Source organism: Chlamydotis macqueenii, chromosome 3, assembly GCF_036417535.1.
Source record: "Chlamydotis macqueenii isolate bChlMac1 chromosome 3, bChlMac1.mat, whole genome shotgun sequence".
In the NCBI taxonomy this organism is placed as follows: Eukaryota; Metazoa; Chordata; class Aves; order Otidiformes; family Otididae; genus Chlamydotis; species Chlamydotis macqueenii.
In genome coordinates this window covers 41,759,016-41,782,666 of record NC_141558.1, presented here as the reverse complement: position 1 = coordinate 41,782,666, position 23,651 = coordinate 41,759,016, and positions in this window count along the sequence as shown.

Genomic DNA, 23,651 nt, shown 5'->3' with positions numbered 1-23,651 from the left:
GTAAAGATGCACATGCACTTATGTATATGTATGTATACATTTGAAAGCTTTGTCTCCATATACCTACTTAAAGAAAATACATCTAATCATATATAGAAGAAGAATTTATATAGAAATAAATATATGTGTGTGAAAGAGATATATATAAAAAAAAAGGGAAGAGAATGCTAGATAGGAAAGAGATAGAAAGTATATTTATAGCCATTCCTGCCTAGTTCCAGGGCCTCTGACTTTCGAAAGCCACTGAAAATCTGCTACACTAATAGCCTATTTCATATCATACTTTCTCAACAAAGTTTCTTAATAATTATCTTAGTGTCTTGGTTGTTCAAATAGTAACATATAGTAATATTTTTCATGCATATGGACCCACTACGTTCAAAAGTAAAGAAAAAAATCTCATTAGTGACAATATTTTAGAGTTAAAAACCTCTGTTCTGTGTCAATAATAAATTCAGTCAATTGCCTACCACATTTGTGAGCTACTACTCAATAAAACAACTACAATAGTAAATAAAAGGAGTATAGGAAAACAGTAACTAGCCATTTCAAAAGGCCATCTGTGACATTTCAGAGTAATTTAAAAATACCCATATGAGATCACAAGAAACTAAGTATTCATTTTTATCCAGCTCTTTCTTTATTCTTAATTTGTCTGATATTATTCACAGCAATGGTTTACATGCAAATTGCAGATTTAAAATGTTAGAGAATAAAACTAAATACTTCTCAGTCTTTTTATTTTTTTTAATGCCTTTTGGCACAGTACAGTATCGATAATTTAGATTCAAGCTGCTCTAAGTACATACAATTAGATTTGATTTAGGTCATTCACTCTACTATAGGCCAACTAATATTTTCACTTTAAATCCAAGTGGAATGTTTCTGGTACTAATCCTTTCAGAATGTGTGGAATATAGCCCTTACACTTATGCTACTTAGAGATCTTGGATGTACAAATTCCCCTAAAACTTGTTAGAATTCAGTATTTACTGCAAAGTTTTTTCTCTCTCTCTTTCTTTCTTTCTTTCCATTCTCTGTAATCTTTCAGTTAAATCCTCAGGATCCTTGCCACTACTAAACTGGATTAAGGTCCTGTTTTCAGGTGAGGCTGAAAACTAAGCAGCTTGTGAATGTAAAACTAAGCAGGAAGGTATTTTCTTTTCAGAAGGAGAAATGACAAATCTTAAACATGCAGAAAAGTGGGGCAAATAGAATTTGGTAATAGTTGCAGACTTGTATTATTGTATGCAAGTATAAAGGTGTCCCAGAGTTCCAATAAAAGAAATAAGTCTTTAAACTAATGTCATGGGCCATTTATGCAGAACTGCTGTATTTTTATCTTTTCTCCTTCCACGGGGTAGTGAATTGAATTGAATGAGATTCCATGGAACTAGTAATTCAAGGAATGATTCCTAGTATAATTTAATTTACTAGCAAGATTTAACCAGGGTGAAAGTAGTGGGGAAGTGGTAAACTCATGATCAGGGCATATGAAGTCTCCTTCAGGTTTCTACTATGTTCTTCCGGTATCCTCTTTTTCTCCTCTATTATATATGATATCCCTACAGCAACTCTGTCAGTGTAATCAATATAAATCCTCTACTGAATGGGAGATTACATAGGATTAATGCACTGTCTATGCAGCAGAATGTAGCCTCAGTTTCTTTCTTTATGCTCTTATTTTTCCTCAGTGTGCTATTGAAAATAATAATAGCAATAAAAAATGTCTTCTTGTTCATACAGGATGTCTGACTTTATCACAGATTATTTTGGTACTTTATAAAAAGAGGAATCTTCCCTCTGTGTTCAGAGAGAATTACTGCAATGAGAATGTTTCAGCTTTTTGCAAGCAGCCCTGAGGAGGAAGATTTAGGAGTGCTTGTGAATGAGAAGCTCAACATGAGCAGGCGATGTGCGCTTGCAGCCCAGAAAGCCAACCACATACTGAGCTGCATCAAAAGAAGTGAGGCCAGTGGATCGATGGAGGTGATTCTGCCCTTTTACTCCACTGTTGTGAGACCCCACCTGGAGTACTGTGTCCAGTTCTGGAGCCTCCAACATAAGGACATGGACCAGTTGGAGCAAGTCCAGAGGAGGGCCATGAAGATGATCAGAGGGCTAGAGCCTCTCTTCTACAAGGACAGGCTGAGAGAGTTGAGGCCATTCAGCCTGGAGAAGACAAAGCTCCGGGGAGACCTTATAGCAGCCTTCTGGTACCTAAAGGGGGCTTGTAAGAAAGATGGGGAGAAACTCTTTAGCATGGCCCCTTGCAGAGGAGCTGGACTAGGTGACCTTTAAAGGTCCCTTCCAACCCTAACTATTTTATGATTTTATGTTTCTCTGATTTTTCTGGAGAATATTTTTGCATGTCCATAGGACAACAGAGATGTTTGGTGCTTTAAAGGTGCTTGTGAATATCCCTTTTTTTCACAATGTCATGAATGTTGAGGGAATAATTTAACCATTTTGGCCTCAGCTTTTGGTCCATGAAATGGGAATAACAAAAACTTTGCTTATCTCACTTGTGGTTGTTTAATTTTTTCAAGGTACTAAAGGCCTGTACTGCCTTTACTCTTTCTTCATACTTTGCTTGCTTTAGGATATGATGGCTGCAATTTAGAGCACTTAGAGACTATTATAAAAATATCTGTGTAACTGAGAAGGAAAAGAAAAATTGACAATAAAAACTAAGTAAAATTTGGAAGGTATTATGACTTGCTAAAATTATTAAAGTTAGTATTTACTTTTGTGTTGGTTTTGTTTAGTGACGGGAAGGGCTACAGTGGCAGCTTCTGTAAGAAGCTGCTACAAGTTGTTTCCCCTTTGTCCAGTGGACTCAGCCAGGCCTAAGCTGGACCCGCTGCTGGCCAGGGCTGGGCCAACTGGTAACAGAATGTTCCCTGATAACGCCTCTGCAATAATGTATTTAAGAATAGGAAAAATAAAAAAAAAAAAGATGATGTAAAGAAGCAAAAGTGGGGGCAGAGAGGGAGAGGTGCGAACCTTGTGGGCCTTGCGGCCCTCACTCTCTGGCCTCCCACTGGGCAGATGTCTGGGCCTGACTCGGCCCAGCCTGGTTGCAAGAAGTGAAGAGAAGATGTCAAGAGAAACTGAGAGGTGTCTGCCTGCCGATTGTGAAGAATTTTGTGTGAGAGGAATGATTGCAGACACCAAAGTCAGTAAAGAAGGAGGTTGCTCCTGGTAGAGATTCCCCTGCAGCCCGTGGTGCAGCCCATGGTGAAGCAGGTTGTCCCCCTGCTGCCCATGGAGGTCCTTGGAGGAGCAGAGATCCACCTGCAGCCCATGGAGGACCCCACGTAGGGGCAAGTGGATGCCTGAAGGAGGCTGTGGCCCATGGAAGGCCCACGCTGGGGCAGATGTTCTGGAGGGACTACACCCTGTGGAAAAGGATCCATGCTGAAGCAGTTTCATGAAGGACTGTAGCCTGTGGGAGGGACCTATCATGCTCTGATTTCAGATGAGAGGAAGGCCCCCTTGCATTCTAGCCAACCTCAGATAAGTCTAGGAGGCTAGGGGCAGCTAGACCAACCTCTCACACACCAGAGCGAGGTTTTGCTCATATTATCGGGAACAGAATTAAGACTCAAAATGGAGTCAAGCGCCAGGTAACTTTATTAACCCAACAAGAAGTTCACAAATGCAAGAGAAAAGAGAGAAAGAAAGGAAAGGGGGATAAAAGAAAAGAGTTTCCGTTGCAACAGCTACCATCACAAAGCTGTGGCGTCCCGATAGTCCAGTTCACTCGGTGGGGGAACATTCCTTCAGACATTGGTTCCAATGTTGGTTCCATCGATGTTGGTTCCTTTGGTGTTGGTTCCCTTGATGTTGGTTCCCCTTTTGATATTGGTTGTTTTTGTCCTTTTATTGTTTGTTTTGTTGCATATTCATTGTATTCCAAGAGCTGGTTTGCCTAGCCACACCCCTCACCTGGCAGTGATATGCATGCCCAATACCGTCTCTGGCCCCACTGTTTTTCTGGCCTCGGGTCTGGGTGCATGCCAGGCGGTAGAGCTAAATTTCTCAGAACTGGCTCTGAATTCAGGTTCACAGGACAACAGGAATTGGCTTGCAAGATAACAGGAAGATCTAGTCCTATGGTATAACTGATGTTCCATTGTTCGGGTGGCGGTTTGATGTTTTGACAGTGTCGAGACAAATATTTGACACAGTCAAGACACAATCTCTCACTAATTTTTACTCTGATGGATAAAAATGTGACTTTATCACTGGAAGATACTATGTGAAGGTAAATTTATGAATAAATTAAGAGACCTCCTACAAAATGAAATTAAGGGAGAATCCTACTGAACTACAATCTGCACCTGTAACATAAATTTTCTGGCCAATAAAATAGAATAAAATACAAACTCAAGTCCCTGCGCAAGTGTTCTGGTTTTGTTAGTGAGGGGGGGCCTAAGGTGGTAGCTTCTGTAGGAAACTGCTAGAAGTCGCTCCCCTTTGTTCAGTGGACTCGGCCGGGCCTAGGGCGGACCTGCTGCTGGCCAAGGCCGAGCCAATTGGTAGCAGAATGTCCCGTGATAACGCCTCTGCGATAACGTATTTAAGTAGGGGAAAACAGGAAAAAGAGGAGGAGAAGATATGAAGCAGCTGAGCGGGGGGCAGAGAGGGGGAGGCGCGAGCCTCGTGGGCCTTGCAGGCCTCACCCTCTGGCCTCCCACCGGGCAGCCGACTGGGCCCAACTCGGCCCGGCCCGGCTGCAGGAAGTGGAGAGGAGATGAGAAGTGAATAAGATGTAAAAAGGATCCTGAGAGGCGTCTGCCAGCCTGTTGTGAGGAACGGCTGCAGACGCCAAGGTCAGTTCAGAAGGAGGGGGAGGAGTAATATGGCTCCTGGCCAAGATTCCTCTGCAACTCGTGGTGAAGACCATGGTGGAGCGGGTTGTCCCCCTGCAGCCCATGGAGGTCCACGGAGGGGCAGAGATCCACCTGCAGCTCGTGGAGGACCCCATGCCAGAGCAGGTGGAGGCCTGAAGGAGGCTGTGGCCCGTGGAGGGCCCGCTGGGACAGCTGTTCTAGAGGGACTGCACCCCGTGGAAGAGATGACCCACGCCGGAGCAGTTTCACGAAGGACTGTGGCCCGTGGGAGGGACCCCACGCTGGAGCAGAGGAGGAATGCGAGGAGTTCTTCCCCTGACGATGATACAGCGGCGTAAAACAACGCGTGATGAACTGACCGCGACCCCCATTCCCTTTTCCCCCCCCCCGTGCCGCTCGGGAGGGGAAGGTAGTAGAGATAATGTTAAGCCCGGGAAGAGGGAGGGGTGGGGGGAGGTTATCTTGTTCCCTGTCTCATTCTCCTGCTAATTTTAGAAAATAAATGAATAGTTTTCCCCAAGTCGAGTCTGTTTTGCCCGTGACGGTCACTTTAAGGATTTCTCCCCGTCCTTATCTCAAACCTTGAGCCGTTTTTCTTATATCATCTCCCCCTATTCTCTCGGAGGGTGGGGGGAGCGAGAGAGAGACTGCGTAGTCTGGTCCCGATCGGGGCTGAACTACGACAGCAAGCAGGGACTGCGAGGATGAAGAGCTGCCCACTGTACTCGAAGAGCAGGTTTGGGAACATCTGAGGAACTTGAAGGTGCACAAGTCCATGGGACCTGATGAGATCCATCCACAGGTCCTGAGGGAACTGGTGGATGAAGTTGCCAAGCCACTGGCCATCATATTTGAGAAATCGTGGCGGTCTGGTGAGGTCCCCGATGACCGGAAGAGAGGGAACATAACCCCAATTTTTAAAAAGGGGAACAAGGAAGACCCGAGTACTACAGGCCGGTCAGCCTCACTTCTGTGCCTGGCAAGGTCATGGAGCAGATTCTCCTGGAAACCATGCTAAGGCAGATGGAGAGCAAGGAGGTGGTTGGTGACAGCCAACATGGCTTCACCAAGGGCAGATCGTGCCTGACCAATTTGGTGGCCTTCTATGATGGGGTAACAGCATCGGTGGACAAGGGACGAGCAACAGATATCATCTACCTGGACTTGTGCAAAGCTTTTGACACTGTCCCGCACGACATCCTTCTTTCCAGAGACATGGGTTTGATGGATGGACCACTCAGTGGATAAGGAGTTGGCTGGATGGCAGCACTCAGAGAGTGGTGGTCAACAGCTCAATATCCAAGTGAAGACTGGTCACGAGTGGTGTCCCTCAGGGGTCCGTGTTGGGCCCGGCCCTGTTCAACATCTTTGTCGGCGACATGGACAGTGGGATAGAGTGCACCCTCAGCAAGTTCGCCGATGACACCAAGTTGTGTGGTGCCGTCGACACACTGGAAGGGAGAGATGCCATCCAGAGGGACCTTGACAGGCTGGAGAGGTGGGCCCGTGCCAACCTCATGAAGTTCAACCAGGCCAAGTGCAAGGTCCTGCACCTGGGTCGTGGCAATCCCAGGCACAAATACAGGCTGGGCGGGGAATGGATTGAGAGCAGCCCTGAGGAGAAGGATTTGGGAGTGCTAGTGGATGAGAAGCTCAATGTGAGCAGGCAATGCGCCCTGGTGGCCCAGAAGGCCAACCGCATCCTGGGCTGCATCAAGAGAAGCGTGGCCAGCAGGTCGAGGGAGGTGATTCTCCCCCTCTACTCTGCCCTGGTGAGACCCCACCTGGAGTACTGTGTCCAGTTCTGGAGCCCCCAACATCAGAAGGACATGGACCAGTTGGAGAAGGTCCAGAGGAGGGCCACAAAGATGATCAGAGGGCTGGAGCACCTTTCCTATGAGGACAGGCTGAGGGAGTTGGGGCTGTTCAGCCTGGAGAAGAGGAGGCTCCGGGGAGACCTGATAGTGGTCTTCCAATACCTCAAGGGGCCTACAAGAAAGATGGGGAGAGGCTGTTGAGTAGACCCTGTTGTGATAGGATGAGGGGTAATGGTTTTAAAATAGAGGGAGGTAGATTTAGATTGGACATTAGGAAAAAATTTTTTACAATGAGTGTTGTAGAGCACTGGGACAGGTTGCCCAGAGAGGTGGTGGAAGCCCCATCCCTGGAAACGTTCAAGGCCAAGTTGGGTGAGGCTCTGAGGAACCTGATCGAGTCAGGGATGTCCCTGCTCCTTGCAGGGGGGTTGGACTAGATGACCTTTGAAGGTCCTTTCCAACTCTAACAATTATATGATTCTATGATTCTAACTCCTGGTTAAACCTGGGTTCAGTAAAACTTAAAGCTATGTCTCAGATTCAACACATACTTTGGGTCTTTTTTTTTTTTGCATTTAATAACTAAAATCAAAGGAACTTCATCACAATATCACCATCTATTTTAATCAGTACTTTGTTTCAGATACTGAGACTGATGGTCAGAGCACTACTTTTAGGAAATGTTTCAGGAAATGTTTCAAGAAATATGGATAAAAAAAAAGCTTGACAAAAAGAAAGAAATAGCATGAAACAATCTCTTCGTTACTTAAATTCAAAAGACTAATTTTGTATTGTCCTGATTTACTAATACTTTATAATGGTCTTTATTTAAACTCAGTTCTTTTGGCACATAGCAAACACTGGTACTATTTAAGCTACTTTTATTTTCCATTTTTGAAGCTCATTCACAGTACAAGCTGCTCCTGGGCTGGTGGCTGCAAATGTTATTAAATGGAGACTTAATATTTTTCTTTCTGAAGTCTGAACACTGTCATCCTACATTGAGGAAACTACATGTCTTAGTAGAAAAGGGAAAAAAAATAAAGTCAATCAAGTGATTATATAAGCTGTACCTGTGGAATTCACCTGAATAATATTTTTTTAACCACTTTTTTCACTTTTTGAGGGGAATGCTATTTTTTTTCTTAAGACTTATTTTACAAGGAACACCTCTCCTTCCGTTCCCGACAAGAAGTCACTAGCAATTGTTTTGTAGCAAGAATTGCCTTGCTGACTTTTCTTGTCTAAATCAGTTATTACTGTGCATATGGCAAAAATCCTACTACTTAACACAAAAGAGAAGGGGACTTCTGTCATCATGTTATTTGTTTTCACTGAGTATTATCATCCAAATTGATAGAGTAGTGGGAATCCCACATACATATTTCAGTAAGTAGTGTCTCAGTCTTAAGTTTTGCATGTGTACCACTACTGACAGAACCAATACCTTAATAAACTACTGTGGGTAAGAAAATGTTTCATCTAATGAGTAAATAATTTCTACCATCACATTAGTCTTTGCACAGAATTTTTCATCAATAGCCTAAAAATTGATATGGCCTGTCTTGGTTTTAACACACTGATGGATTCTGATGATAAATACTGATTTTAAATAAATTTATTTCCATGTATTTTCAATACAAGAGTGTGCAATAATTGAAGCTATTAAAAAGTAAATAACATTCCAAGCCAAATATGTCAAATGTAAATTAAATTTCAACCTACTATATAGTATGTTTATGGTAGCTAATGTCTTTGAAACAGGCCATTTCTTTTTATTTAGATGCCTAATATCCAGTTTTCAACTGTGAAAATTCATAGTCTCCCATTTAAAGAATGTGCATATAATTGCAAAGGGATAAATGTTTCAATGCATTTATAAACCACAGTGGAAGAGTTTTCCTTAAATAATACATACAAAATTCAAAACAATAGCAGAGAAATTATGGGATATACAGCAAGGTAATGACCCATCAAACCCCCACATTTCCAAATCTAAAGTTGATAAGCAGGGAAAGATTTCTGCATTAATATTTACGTTTCTGCTCATAAGCTCTTCTCCAGTTGTCTGACTATATATCCCTTCATCTTCACCTCACAATGCAGAAAATAAGAGTGAAAAGCAGAGAAGGAATTTGTGTCCTACCTTTTCTTTGTTTTGCAACTTTACACGTTAGAGCACCAGATCCCTTGGATACAAACTTTGTCAGCCATACACAAAAGCTATTTATATCTGCTCAAAATTTTCCCCAAGAGGCATGTCTAACTCACACGGTGGAGTGTTGTGCAAGGACCTCTGTGCTGTCTTTGAGCAAGCTGGTGCATCCTCTCAGCAGCAAACAGCTTGGAGCTTGCCAGCGGGTGCTATGTCATAGGTACGTTACCTAGTGCTGACATGCCCTGTGTTTGCTGTGTTATTCTCCTTTGGCTCATGCCTCTCTGTGCAAACACCTCCACCCACCTACACTGATTTTCAGAACAAAAGATATCAAATCCACAGTAAACCTGTATAAAAACCTGAAGTTCATCTACCCTGACAGTTTGAAAAGTTTCAGCTAGGATCCAGTATTCACATCTGACTCAGCTTGCTCTCTCTGTGACCAAAGCGAAATCTTGGACTAGACACATGCAGATGAAATGAACATTTGGATATGAATCTAGATTTTAATAATTTTTATGACTGATGACACTATTTATTGAGTTCACAGGCCTAGTATAATTTGAAGTCTGGTGAGGAGGACTGAATTGGCTAAATCAGTCGTCAGACACTCGAGGGAGCAACTGAGTTGGAGGTTGTCAGTTGCCCACACACAGGCATCCAGTGCCATGTGGGAGGCCTGCAGCTACTCCTCTGGAAGGTCTCTAGTCTCCCACAGGTTTTGTATAATATCTGTTCCTTCTGTGACATGCCGTGAGAAATCTCATATACCATGAGAAATCTCAAATGACACTAGATGCCTGTTTGGGGTCATCACAGACAACTGAATCATGACCTGTGTCTACAATAAGCATCTATCACACCTGTAGACATACATCTACAAGGATAAAATTTAATGCAAGATTGAGCCACCTAAATTTAAGTGTCCACATGCAGGTACCTCAAATTACAGTAAGAAGCTATGTGTAGACAACTTAGCAAAGCCTTCGCTGCTTTTGTGTCTGTTATTTCCATGGGAAGGCTACTCTAGACTCTCAGTCCTGAATGTCACAATTGGTGCTCACAATTTTTAGCCTAAACTTGTAATAAATATAAGGATAATAATTTCTTTTAAATGTTAATCAGGTTTTTCTTCCTCTTCTGAAATAATACTCTCAGTCCCGCTCACTCCTTTGTTGAGATGAAATATGTCTTAAGTATTGAGGCAGGACTTCCTCTTTCAGAAGGAGGGTGTAAGTATGTGTGTAGGCGTTTTAGAAGGAAGGGGCAATCAGAAGAGAACTGAAACACACCTTCATTAAGAGAAAATGCCAATGAAATATGTCATTCCACTCCACACTGACCTTAAAAGTGAAGATGAATCCTGTGCTAAAATAGACCAGAAGCCTTTACCTAGCCCTCTGCAAGTAACTAAAATGGATAACTGATGGTTCAGATTCTGCAAAGTTTCTCAGGAACTAATGTTAGGGGTTTGTTTTTTTTTTTTTGTTTTGTTTTGTTCTCTTTTCTTTTCACATTTGTTACTACTGAGAATTAAATTTTTGTTAGCTAACACGTATAAACCCAGTAAATACAGTTGTTGTGCAATTAAAGGCATGTACAAGACAAATGTGCTACGTATTTTGACAGTGTACATTAGTGATATCAATAAATAGAAAGAAAGAAACAAGGATCTCCATTTTTAAAAAAGCTTAAACTATGCCATCTTTAAAATTAAGCAGTGGAGATACATAAAAGAAGCATCTCTCAGTTGCGGGCTATATGTATTCTTTAACTAGGATGCTTTACTGCCTTTCTTTTTTTTTTTTGGTTTTGGCTTTTCCTCTGTAGAAACTACTCCTCACTGAAGGTAAAGAGAGAGTCCAAAAACATCAGATGAGGTTCTTTCTGAGCAGATTATGGATTTCATAGGATGACAAGGTTGTTCTCCCAGTAACGAGGGAAGTCAGCTTGTGACTGCTTCTGCAAGGGGTTACTGCAGTGATCTCTGGTTCCAGGTTTTGATCTCCTTTGTGCTCTCCAGCGCAAATGTGGATCAGCCCAAGGTGAGTGCACTGACTTTAAGTTTGCACTGACATCAGAATATGTTTCCATTTTTAAATCATTTCTGTCTCAAAGGATCTTTGAGCTGTTCATTTTCCTGTTATTCTCCATACTTTTCCTTACGTACCTCTTCTAATATCTCAAATCCTGTTGACAGTAAAACTGAAAGAAAACATGTGCAATCCACTCTATACCCTATTTAAAACTTAGTTACCCAGATGATTTACCTTTTCAGCTTAAAGATCAGAATGTGAAGGTCAGAAGCGCAGCTTTTTTCAAGTCTTAGTCTGGTTCGTTTCTCAGAGGAGTTCAAGGTAATGACCTCTTGTAGCCCTATTAATCGAAAGTAAGTTACTTGGATTCCATTCACCTTGTGTCAAGAGTTGCAGCTCTCTGGGATCACTGGAGGAAGCTGACACTACTATATTCCTAGTGAAAAAGCTCCAGATGTTAAATACAGTGCCCTTCCTCACTGATCCTTCAAATTTTTGTTTTGTTATCCTTTCTGATTCTTTTTTTTTCTTTACTCTGTACTTTATTTTGAAGTAGGTGGCTGAATGTGGAAAGTGGGTGGTACAGTGGGGTAACATGCTGAAGTGATATAAGATTATAATTAAGTGGTATGGTACAAAGAAGAACAGGAATGAGAAGTACTCTTCACCATAAATTCTGAGTTGGGCTACAGGCTACAGGCAACCCAGAACTCTGAATGGATACTGCTTAAAATAAGTCATATCTAGGAATTATTAGAAACCATATGTTGCAGTGGTGGCTTGTGCATTGAAAAGGTCTCCTCCAAATCTCTCTCTCTGTTGTGTTGAATGGTTTAATATAAGCAGATACTGGAAGTCAGATTATTATGCTGTGTGTTAATTGGTGTAACTCTGCCTTGGCTGAGGATTTGGCCTGAAGATTGTTACCATCTCCAGTTGGTTCTTTCTTTCCGTGTTTCCAGAAGCTACTGCTTGTCAGATGCTTCTCCCTAGTGAAAGTAAGCAGACATGATTCAGAGGAGAGATGCAGGGAGTCTCAGCAACTGCTATACTGAGGGGGAAAAAAAGACTCTGTATATGTTGTGTGGACAGGGACAACAGAGTAATAGGGAAGCTACTCAGTTCTGAGCTTTCTTTTAACCTTAAAACACCCTCCTACTTGTTAAAGGTTGGCCAGTTTTGAAGGAATGACACTAATCATACTGATAATAGCTGGGTTACTGTTAATGATCATGTAGGAAACATTGAGACAGAATGATACTGTGAACAGTTTGAACTGTGACCATCGTCTTCTACCTCTTCTCTCTATCCAGATTGATAATGAAAATGTTTATTGTCAAAACCTACTTTTGTTCACAAGTAAGTCATGGAAAAACACAAGAGAATTTCTTTTCATTTTTATTGTCTCCATTCTTTGGAAGTCAAAGAATAAAAGCCACCAGTTTCAACTTACACAACAATTTTTTTTTCACATAGTGCTCAAACTTCTCTTGTGAATGAAGGTGTAGTTCACTGAACGTTATATGAAAGGCTTGGTCCTGAAGTGCTCTGAGTACTCCTGGAAGGAAGAGACTGTAGCTGGGACTGCTGATGCTCAGTACCCAGCTGGATAGCTCTCAAAGAGGTTCTCAAATAGTAAACTGATCTTACTGAGTTCAGTAGGGATTTTGACAGTGGTTTCAAGTGGGCTAAGGATTTTATCTAGCGAGTCTCTGGAGTCCCAGCCGTGACAATAGTTAACTCCTAAGTCAGTTTACTCATATGGGCAACTACACAAGCCATCTGGTACAAGTTTGTTTTATACTTCAGAGTACTTAAGGCTGCAGGAACCCAATAAATCTTCTATATTAATCTATGCCTTGTCACAAGTTGTTAACTTTCACCTGTGTACTCATCTTTGGGGCCATGTGACTTGAACTACACCAAGCATTTTTGTCCTTAGGTGTCTGAAGTGGTAAATGTTACAGAATGGTACTAGCCAGGCATCAACCAACAGAGTGGTTAATGAAAAATAGTTGAGGAATGTACAAGTTGATTTTTGTACTATGCTTTTTAAAAAAAAAGACTGCAATATTACTGTCACCTGGATGTGGACAAAAATTTATCCCCTTTCCCAAATTTTCTGATTTCAAGGCACGTAATACTTGAATGACACTGAATGACAGTAACTGGTTTTATGCAGAATTGTACTGCTGGCATACTGAAGGCACTGAAGAACATACTTTTTTTCTCCATAGATCATGAACCTGGGATTTACATATATCACATAGATTCTAAAACCTGAGAAGATTACTGTGGTGGCTGGGCTGATACCTGGATTACAGCAGGTTGGAGTGTTTTTAGACAGACAGATGTTATTGATTATGGTTGATCCACCGTTTTGCTAGAAGATTATTCTTGTATTTAATGTCTTAGTTAAATTTCTTAATTAAAGTTTTGTGTAATCTCTACTTTTAGTAATTCAATTTTTTATGTCTGTCAGCTCTCTTGATGGGTCTATAACCAGTAGGCATGATTATTCTCTTACTAAACCTTAGTGGCTCCTGCTGATATCCCATCTCTAACAATACTCTTTAGATACCAATCAGTTAGTTAACATAAGAGCTACTAATTGTCTGTAACTTATTCTTTAAACAACTGACATTTAAAAAAACAAAACGTAAAAAAAATAAGGATAAATTAGGTATCCATAAACAATGCTGATTTCAACAGTCTGGCATATAATCTTCTTCTTTTTTTGTGTTTTGTCTGAATTAAATCTTAATATTCTCATATTATCTCTTCTTTTCTGTAGAGCTCTTCATCCAATTTAAAAGACTCAAAATGAAATGAGATTCCTGAAAAATATAATCTATCTCTGTCCATAAATAGCATTTTATTTTAAATAAAAAATTTGGAGAGTTTATAAGAGTGAAGGAAATGGAACTGATTAAAAGTTAGCACTGCCATTTGTGAGTTACACATTAGCACTCTTTCTTTTGAGGAATGATATGTAATGGGACATCAGAATCCAACAAGTATGAATTGTAGGCATTAATTTACTTAGGACATGCAATTCACTGGAATCATTAGTGCTGAGCTGGAAAGCCTGTTCACTGAGTGCTTTGTGACATGAGTCTTCCAGAAGATGGTGTTGTAATTTGCATTCTGAAAATGACAAATACTTCAAAATAAATCAGAATTTTCTATTTCCTATCAGTTCTCCAATCCCCTCCATTCAGGTTCCCCAAGAGCAATCTGCATGGCAGATTCAGATGCTTCATATCAGGCATGCCCCTTTCTCTCTATGTAAAAAAAAAAAAAAAAGAAAAAAAATCCTTATTTCTCCCACAACATTTACAATTTGCTTCTTTATTTGTATAAAGCTGGAGAAAATTTGTCATATTTTTGTTATAAACTTTGGGTTATATATGAATAAGACAATTAGGATATAAACATACTGCTTTGTGTTTAGAAAGAAATCTAAATCTCAAAGATGACATACACATTTGAACACAACTATTATGATGCTGAACATATGTACTGTGTTGACATGCATGGTGCACACTTAAGTGTCCTGTGGTAAATTTCATATATCCTGTACCTTTGATCGCCTCATGTGTTTTAGCGCCCTACCCTGTCTTTGTTTTATTATTTTTGTGATGGATGATTGCAGCTGCTCACTGGAGTGGAATGTTAGAAGTCTCAACAAAGAAATGTGGAGTTGCCTGAAATCTAGGGCTTGAACACTGGATTTTAGTTAAGAGGTGCAATAGGTTGTGACTGGCTAAAATGAGACAAGTTTGATTACAGTTTGAAAGCTTCTTCTACAGTGGGATAAGGCATTTCTTACTGTATGTATATTCTAAAAGGTTTCTGTCTTTGACATTGAACATTCTTATTAAAAGGAACAAATATTTTTATATTGTTTAGAATTTTCGCTCTTCTTTCAAAAGATGGGAAACAGTACTCATTATAATGAAGTACATGGCTTTTTCAGCTGTGGGAAATAAAAATGAAACATCAACATAAAAAAAAAAAAGCCTCTGCAAATGTCAGGAAGGTTTTATTGATAACTACTTCAGATAAGGCGTATTTTAAATATGTTCCTGGCAAGCTGGAAAGAGCTCACCAGAATCATATACAAGTACAATTCAAAATGCAAAAATACACATTACAATGGACAACCAACCTACCTTACTTATCACATATAAGTCCATGAGGTAATTCAAGATGTTCAACATGTGTCTATGGGGAGAGCAGATTCCCTTTCACACTTACTCTTTATGATTATCAGTGTAAAGAAAAGTAAAATCCTGTGATGGGAAACTGATGAAAGGGTTTGGCTTTGGTTTTGGTTGTGGTTTTGGTTTTTTTTTTTTTTTGTTGATTTGTTTGGTTTTCTTAAACATGTAAGATGTAGATTTTCTTATAATTAAATTAAATAACCTTATCCAGGGATGTATGGAATTCTCCATTCCCACCTTAAACAGAGTTGATAACTCTTGTTTGACACATACGAAATCTATGGCCTTAGTTAAGTGGAAGGTCATACTAAGTGACCATAAATCCTTCCTGTTCTGAAAATGCTTATATTTATGAATCCATGAGTGATGTAGATTCATTAATAATTTGGTTATCCCAAATGTATGACAATAACAGATTTTCACTACATCATCTCATTACATGTCAGAATTTCACTGTGTACATCCATATATACACACAGTATATATGTCAGCTTATGCAAATGTAAAAATATTAGACATTGTTATTATTATCAAAGCTCAGTTCTGAAAAATCTCTCTTATGAATCTTAAAATGGCTATCCAAAACCCATCTATCCAAATACCAACTGTGTGATGTTCAAATGGTCTTCAAGAATGCCATTTAAACCTATCTGAAATAAATTTGGAGCTTTTACATCAACTTCAACAGATACTACATATAACCTTAATTTCTCTTTAAATATGACATATACTTATCCGAGTCATCTAGTAGAATATGAAAATGTTCTCCTGTCCTAGGTGATTAATAATAAAAATGAATGTTCCAAATTTATTTGAATATTTTGCAGTCTGTCTTTCAATTTATATAGATATGATTTTTTCTCATAATAGAATCTAAGATTCTAGAAATTCACATAAACTATAATTACCAAACCAAACTGTTTGTTTTTTTTTTCCAGATGAAAATTAGTGTCAGAAAATATTATCCTGGTTTATGTCATACCATTAAAACAGCAACAGTTCAGATGAAGTACTCTCAATTCTGCACTACAATCTTTGTCTGAGCCACTTTTGATGATTACTCAATCTCTGATTAAGAAGAGGAGCAGGCACCTTGGTGGTCCATTTAACATAAAGCAAGGTCATTTTTGCTACAGCATTAGGCTAAACCTAGGGTAATTGTGGTGAAAGTTACTAAATCTGTGTGCAATTAAAGCAATTGTATGTAAGAGTCTTGGTTTTGTTTTTAAATTTTCCTGATTTTTCCTGTTTTCCTAATTTGTAGCATAAGATAATTTTCTTTTTATTGCTAGATATAAAGCATTATGAAGACAGTTTTAAAATATATGAAATTATTTTCAGATATTTGCATCTGAATGTAATTATGGACCATATATGAAAGCTTTCATTTGGGGAAAAATAGAATCACCATAATTTAGATATTTAAAGAAATAATAATGTATTTTTTATCTTTTTATATAATGTTGCAGAAGTAAATATACCACAATATTTTTTTTAGCCCTGTGTGTATTCATGTGTAATACAGGGCAAGAAAAACAGAAAAAATAAACAAATCAGAGAGTTGTAGGGCACACTTTAGTACTGTGGTGCTGTAGGCACTGCACTTTTCTTTGTCAGAGGTTCCATGTGTAAGAGCTACACATGGAGGTTTACCACAGCAAGCTTCCCACTGATGATAGATAGAGTAACAACACATATTCCAAGGTATATGATTCTGTTAACAATTTAATGGTCATGAGATGTGAGAAGACACATAAGAAAAATCAGAGGACACCACTCCAGAATAATCTGTCAATTAAAACTCCAAATAATCTCAAATAGAGGAGGTGATGTGGAGTAGCAGTAATTTGCAGTAACCAAGTAGATTGGAAAAGGTAGAAAAGATGTAGTCTATTACTCTGGAGGCTATGTCTTAATGGGTTTGATAGCCAACTATCTTGACATCAGGTTAAAAATTCAGAATATAATCATAATAGCAGCAGAAATTGATGGGTTTTATTTTTCTGAAAATCATAGGGAAAAACTTTATCTTTCAAAAGAATATTGTGTGAGATGGAGGAAAGGCAGACTTATTTCAACAGTCCTGCTACATTTCTGCTATAGATTATGAAGTCACACACAAAAATAAGTTCCCTTCCCTTGAGACATACAATCCATAGGCTTATTGCAGGTAAACCTGGCTATTAGGGACAACAAACAGGTAAGCAACAGGGGAATGGAACTATGATTAAATATGTGTACTCTTCTTATTATTTGGGCATGCATAGTTAAAGTGATAATTGAACTGAGTAATGACTAAGTCTTTCTGCCATTGGCTGTTTCACTCATATAGTGCCTAATATGTTAATTTCTAAAGAAACACCACAGCAAAATGGATACTTAAGAAAAACAAAACAAACCCAAACCAAATCAAAACAAATACCCAGTGTAGCTAGTTCACTTGTAGGTACAATTATTTATGAATTAGAAACTCAACATTTAAAATTTAAGGAACTTTATTTTAATATCACAATTGAAAGCACCTTCTAGCTGGCAACACCTGTGCAGAACAGAACAAGAATCTACCTTTGAAAAAAAGGTTGAGAAAGGTTATTTCTGTAAATAGCCCAGGTCATATTTATTTGTTTGTTTTACTTCTCAGAGACTGTTTTGATGGATATCAGCATCCCAGTAAATTGAGATATATAACATCATAGAATCATAGAATGGTTAGAGTTGGAAGGGACCTTCAAAGGTCATCTAGTCCAAGCCCCCTGCAAGGAGCAGGGACATCCCCGACTAGATCAGGTTCCTCAGAGCCTCATCCAGCCTGGCCTTGAACATTTCCAGGGATGGGGCTGCCACCACCTCTCTGGGCAACCTGTTCCAGTGTTCTACAACCCTCATTGTAAAAAAAATTTTTCCTAATATCCAATCTAAATCTACCTCTCTCTATTTTGAAACCATTACCCCTCATCCTATCACAACAGGGTCTACTCAACAGCCTCTCCCCATCTTTCTTGTAGGCCCCTTGAGGTATTGGAAGACCACTATCAGGTCTCCCCGGAGCCTCCTCTTCTGCAGGCTGAACAGCCCCAACTCTCTCAGCCTGTCCTCATAGGAAAGGTGCTCCAGCCCTCTGATCATCTTTGTGGCCCTCCTCTGGACCTTCTCCAACTGGTCCATGTCCTTCTGATGTTGGGGGCTCCAGAACTGGACACAGTACTCCAGGTGGGGTCTTACCAGGGCAGAGCAGAGGGGGAGAATCACCTCCCTCGACCTGCTGGCCACACTCCTCTTGATGCAGCCCAGGATGCGGTTGGCCTCCTAAGTCTTTCTCCTCAGGGCTGCTCTCAATCCATTCCCCGCCCAGCCTGTATTTGTGCCTGGGATTGCCATGACCCAGGTGCAGGACCTTGCACTTGGCCTGGTTGAACTTCATGAGGCTGGCATGGGCCCACCTCTCCAGCCTGTCAAGGTCCCTCTGGATGGCATCCCTCCCTTCCAGCGTGTCGACGGCACCACACAACTTGGTGTCATCAGCGAACTTGCTGAGGGTGCACACTATCCCATTGTCCATGTCGCCGACAAAGATGTTGAACAGGGCTGGGCCCAGCATGGACCCCTGTGGGACGCCACTCGTGACTGGTCTCCACTTGGACTTTGAGCCGTTCACCACCACTCTCTGAGTTCGGCCATCCAGCCAACTCCTTATCCCCCGAGTGGTCCGTCCACCAAACCCATGTCTCTCTAGTTTAGAGAGAAGGATGTCATGCGGAACAGTGTCAAAAGCTTTGCACAAGTCCAGGTAGTCCGTTGCTTGTCCCTTGTCCACCGATGCTGTCAGTATTCTTCTTTCATGTTCCTGGAAAGCTGGAATAACAGATAACTCCTGAGTATTCCACCTTGACTCTGGTTGTTGCTGAAAATTCTTAGTAGACGTTCTCAGTAGAACACACACATAAAGGAGAATGGGTAGAAGAAGGCAACGGAGAGAAAAGAACAGAGATAATGATGAGGGGATAGATCTAGTTCTCAGTTTCCTCATTGCTACGGTATCTGCCCCTGCAGATGGCTGAGTAATAAGAGGTAAGGAAACAGAAATCCAAAAGTAAAACCGACAACAACAAGAAAAGGAAACACAAAACATCTTGCACAAAAATAAAAGAGACTATTAACTATTGTCTTTGGTATGCTCCATTTCTTGTTTTTTTTTTTTTCTGCAGATGGAACAGAGTGAATACGGTTGTGATTTCAGTCGAGAAAGTGAGAATAAAGGTTAATAATGCTGAATTGTAGGAAACAGAATAACATTCTAGATTTTAACCACTCAAGATTTTCTAGCTTCCATTTGCAAACCACAAGAGGACTTAGGTATTCCTCGTTGTTTCAGTATATTTGATCCAGATACTTTGGCACTGAAATATTAATATTAAGTCTGCAGACTGGTGTTTAGTTTGATTTTATAGATCAGTTGGGCAACCAAGGGAGTAGATAATTGGATAGTTGCAGTCTGCTTTTCACTGTAGAGGATCTTTTACAAATCTGGCAGTCCACTTATTTTTTTTTTATTTAGTGGTTGAATAATTCACTGTAGGGAATAATTTTCAGACCTTGTAATAACTTCTCAGAGCCCTTTAAGCAGAGGAAGCTGGTAAGAAAAAAGTTATCATCTAATTTGATTTCTAATGCAATTGTAGGTGTTGATGACCATATAAAACCTCTCAGTGGCATTGACCAAACTATCTCAGATGTCATTTAACTTATCTAACATATGCTATTATGATTGGCTTGAATACTTTCATTCCCTGTCCCTCCAGCTGATTTCCTGGAAGTTGGGCTATGGAAGGAGGATCATAGGATCATTGTCTTTGGGATTCACTCCCTCTTGTGGCAATATGTCACAACCATTGTTGTGGTTTAGACACTTGGCATCATTTTTTTGAATGGTTTTGTTGTTGTTATTGTTGTTGCCTGAGACAATGGTTATGCCTGCATTTGATCTGACAGTCGTAAAGACAAATGATACACTGTTTTCACTTTCAGTATTTGTTAATGTTTGTTCACACATAATATACACATATTGCTAATGTATATACAACAATAAGTAGTCACATGACAAAACACTTAAGTACACTGACATTCTAAAGTGGAGTAAGAAAAATAATTTCTGAAATATTTCCTGATTACATTTTTAAAGGCTTTATTGCTGCTACTAGACTGTCTTATCATTTCAGTGACAGTCTGCTGCAGATTCTGCATAGGAATATATAAGACTTCATGATACTGGATGTGTTTTGCAAAGGTAGTGCATGCACTGCTGAATAATGAGGTACTTAATATTCTGCAAAATGTCAAGCTTTTCAATTTATGACACCCAAGTTACTTCACTTGAGTGGATATATTTTTTTATTTTTAGGTAACTTACAATTAAAAATAAATTGGACACTAGATAATGCTTTAAAATCAGTCTATTAAAAAAAAGGTTTTGATGGAACTGTAAGGTTATCTGGAATGTCCACTGGAATGGGTAGGAGAGTGGCCGTATGCTAATACAGGAAGTGTGGGCATGTGGTGGGCATAAGGGTAGAAGCAATTATGGTTTTGTAGACATGAAAGTAAGTGGCTTACAAGATTAGTTGCTTCGGGGTTAGTCTGCCAAGTGGACTCCAATTCATGTAACAAAACGAGACCAAAACTAGCTTAGTCTGATAATTTAATATTTTTATAGTAAGAGTAGACTGGAAACTGGGTTCAGAGGCTGAAGGAGACAAAAGAACCTCTGCTGTCCTCTCTGTCTACACTGTCCTTCTCCTGATTCTTGTCCATATGGCAATCTGAAACAACTATGGTCACATTATAAAACTTCCAATAGGGATGGTAAGATCAGAGAAGTAGATTATTCATATGCAAAAGAATTTGCAGTGTGAACTATGTATACAAAATGCAGTACACAAATAAAAAAATATGAGCAGTAACAGTTCTGAAACAGGTCCTTAAGTCCTCTGTGATCTCAGCACACAGAAAGTGAAAAAAAAAATTATTTATTTTCTTCAACAGTGTTCCGTCCCTTATGAAGTAAAATTCTGAATTTAAATATTTTAGAGAACCTTCCTGATAGCATAAAATGTCTAGTATATACCAACTTTTAGGCATATTTTTTCTTCTGTGAGTTTAAACCTTGCAGACAGACTAACAGTTGAAAGTGCCAAACTCCTAAGAATGAAATATACTCATAATTACTTCTGGCAGTGGTGTTAAAAAAAAAAGCATACTGCTTCTCTTGAGTTAGAAATTAACCTCCTGCCTTCAGATTCTTTTACAATTTTATGAAAAAAAAATGACTAAGAAGAGAGGAATCTACATGGCATCCTTTAAAAGATTATGTTAAATGTTTATTAAAAATGTTTTTGGTTTAAAGACTAGAGTCTCTGTGGGAACTGCTCAGTTTAAAAAAGCAGCAGCACCTCTAAAATCCAACAAAGTCCCCTCAAAAATAAAAAAGTAAAAAAAAAAAGAGAAACTGAAAAGTGGCAAAAGGATTTGTGGTTTAGAGACAAATCTGAACACAAACTCATGCTCTTTAAACAAATGTACTGCAATTGAATTGCAAGCTAGATCCATAAGAACAACTGAATGTTAAGTGAGATCCCTAAGTACACTAAAGAGATTTATTAGTGATTTTTACAGTGAATGCTGAATGAATTGATAATGATAAAATCCTCAAATTCTTCTAATAAATGGCTTCCAGATGTTCACTGTTCCCATCATTGTAGGGAATCCAAAGACCCAGGGACACATATGAGGACAGCTTACTATTCTTTCAGACCATTTTAAAGCAAACTACTTCATCAACAGTGTAGATGCTAGGTTTTTTTTATGATATTTTTGTTCATCTAAGGATCTCTATATAAGGATATTTATGAGCTTGAAGACATAAGTGTGTTCTCATTGCGTTTTTAATATGGCTAAATCTACTTTGTTTAAAATCTCACCTCTCTGCATTGCAGATACTCAATATACTTGAAAAATTATTGTATGCAACATAGTTTCAATATATGTGAGAACTGAGAAGGATCTCAGACCTGCTGAGTCTTGTTTGTACTCAATGTCCTTACAAAAACTTGTTGTATTCATTACTGTGAAGCACTTCCTACTTCAAGTGATGGATTTATATTTAGTAATTGATTAAGTCTGAGATTGCTTTTATGTAAATTTGGCCATCAAAAAGTAAATGTCTTGTCTTAGCTTTTTGTGTAGACAATGAAGAGATACATTATTCCAGAGGGTCTTTCAGTCTATCTCAGAGCAGATATCAAAGGCAGTAGTAATGAATTGCCTTTTGGGAGTTTGCAATTTGCCCTCAGAGGGTCTTCGCTTCAGGGACTACAGAAGGAGCCTAGATGATTAGCTTAAGTTTGACACCTAACTCTAATCATTAATATTAAATGAAAGGAATCATACCCTTAAATCATTACAAACAGTATAGTGTGAAGGGCCACTGATCCATCTGCTTGACTCAAAAACTGGTCTCTGACAGGAGCTTACAAGAGATACTTGACAGGAAGACACAAAAATCAAGCAGTGGACAGCTAAGGAACAATTTTCTGTATGGAACTTTTCAAGCTGATTAATTTGGCCTCAGTTTATGACTTCAAGTAACTAGATGAATATGAATTCCTATCTTTAGATATTAAACATACTATTTTCCCTGAAGGTAAAGAACATAAACCCTGACAATAAAATTTCAACACTTTGTTTAAGTGCAGTTAAGGAACTGTGCCACCTCTTTATAAAATGGGGAACTTCTACTGCTCTGACCTCTACCACAGCATAGCTCCTGGTGGTGAATAAACTCTGTCTGGGCAGGTAGTTCAGTGTTGCATTCTGGCTTGGAAATACAATGTGACCACACTGCTCCTAAGGCAAATATTATTCTCTCAGAAAACTCTGCTGCAAGTTATTATTTGCACATTCCAACCAGTCATGCAGTGAAAAGTTAAAGGGAACCTTGTACATGAAATCAAACATAGTGGGTTATGTTTTGTGCTACACTGTTCAGTATTAAGCACTGGAAAATAAGACATATATGATATAAAGAGAAATCCAATGTGCATTTTAATATTACTGTCATAGTTCAGCCTCGATCAGTACCAGACTACGCAGTCTCTCTCTCACTCCCCCCACCCTCCAAGAGAATAGGGGGAGATAATATAAGAAAAAAGGCTCGAGGTTTGAGATAAGGACAGGGAGAAATCCTTACAGTTACGGGAAAAACAGACTCAACTTGGGGAAAATTATTCATTTATTACTACAAACAGCAGGATAATGAGACAGAGAACAAGATAACCTCCCTCCACCTCTCCTTCTTCCCAAGATTAACATTATCTCTACTACCTTCCCTCCCCCCGAGCGGCACGGGGGGAAGAGGGAATGGGGATTGCGGTCAGTTCATCACACGTTGTTTTATGCTGCTGCTTCATGGTCAGGGGAAGAACTCCTCACATTCCTCCCCTGCTCCGTTGTGGGGTCCCACCCATACGCCACAGTCCTTCCTGAAACTGCTCTGGCGTGGG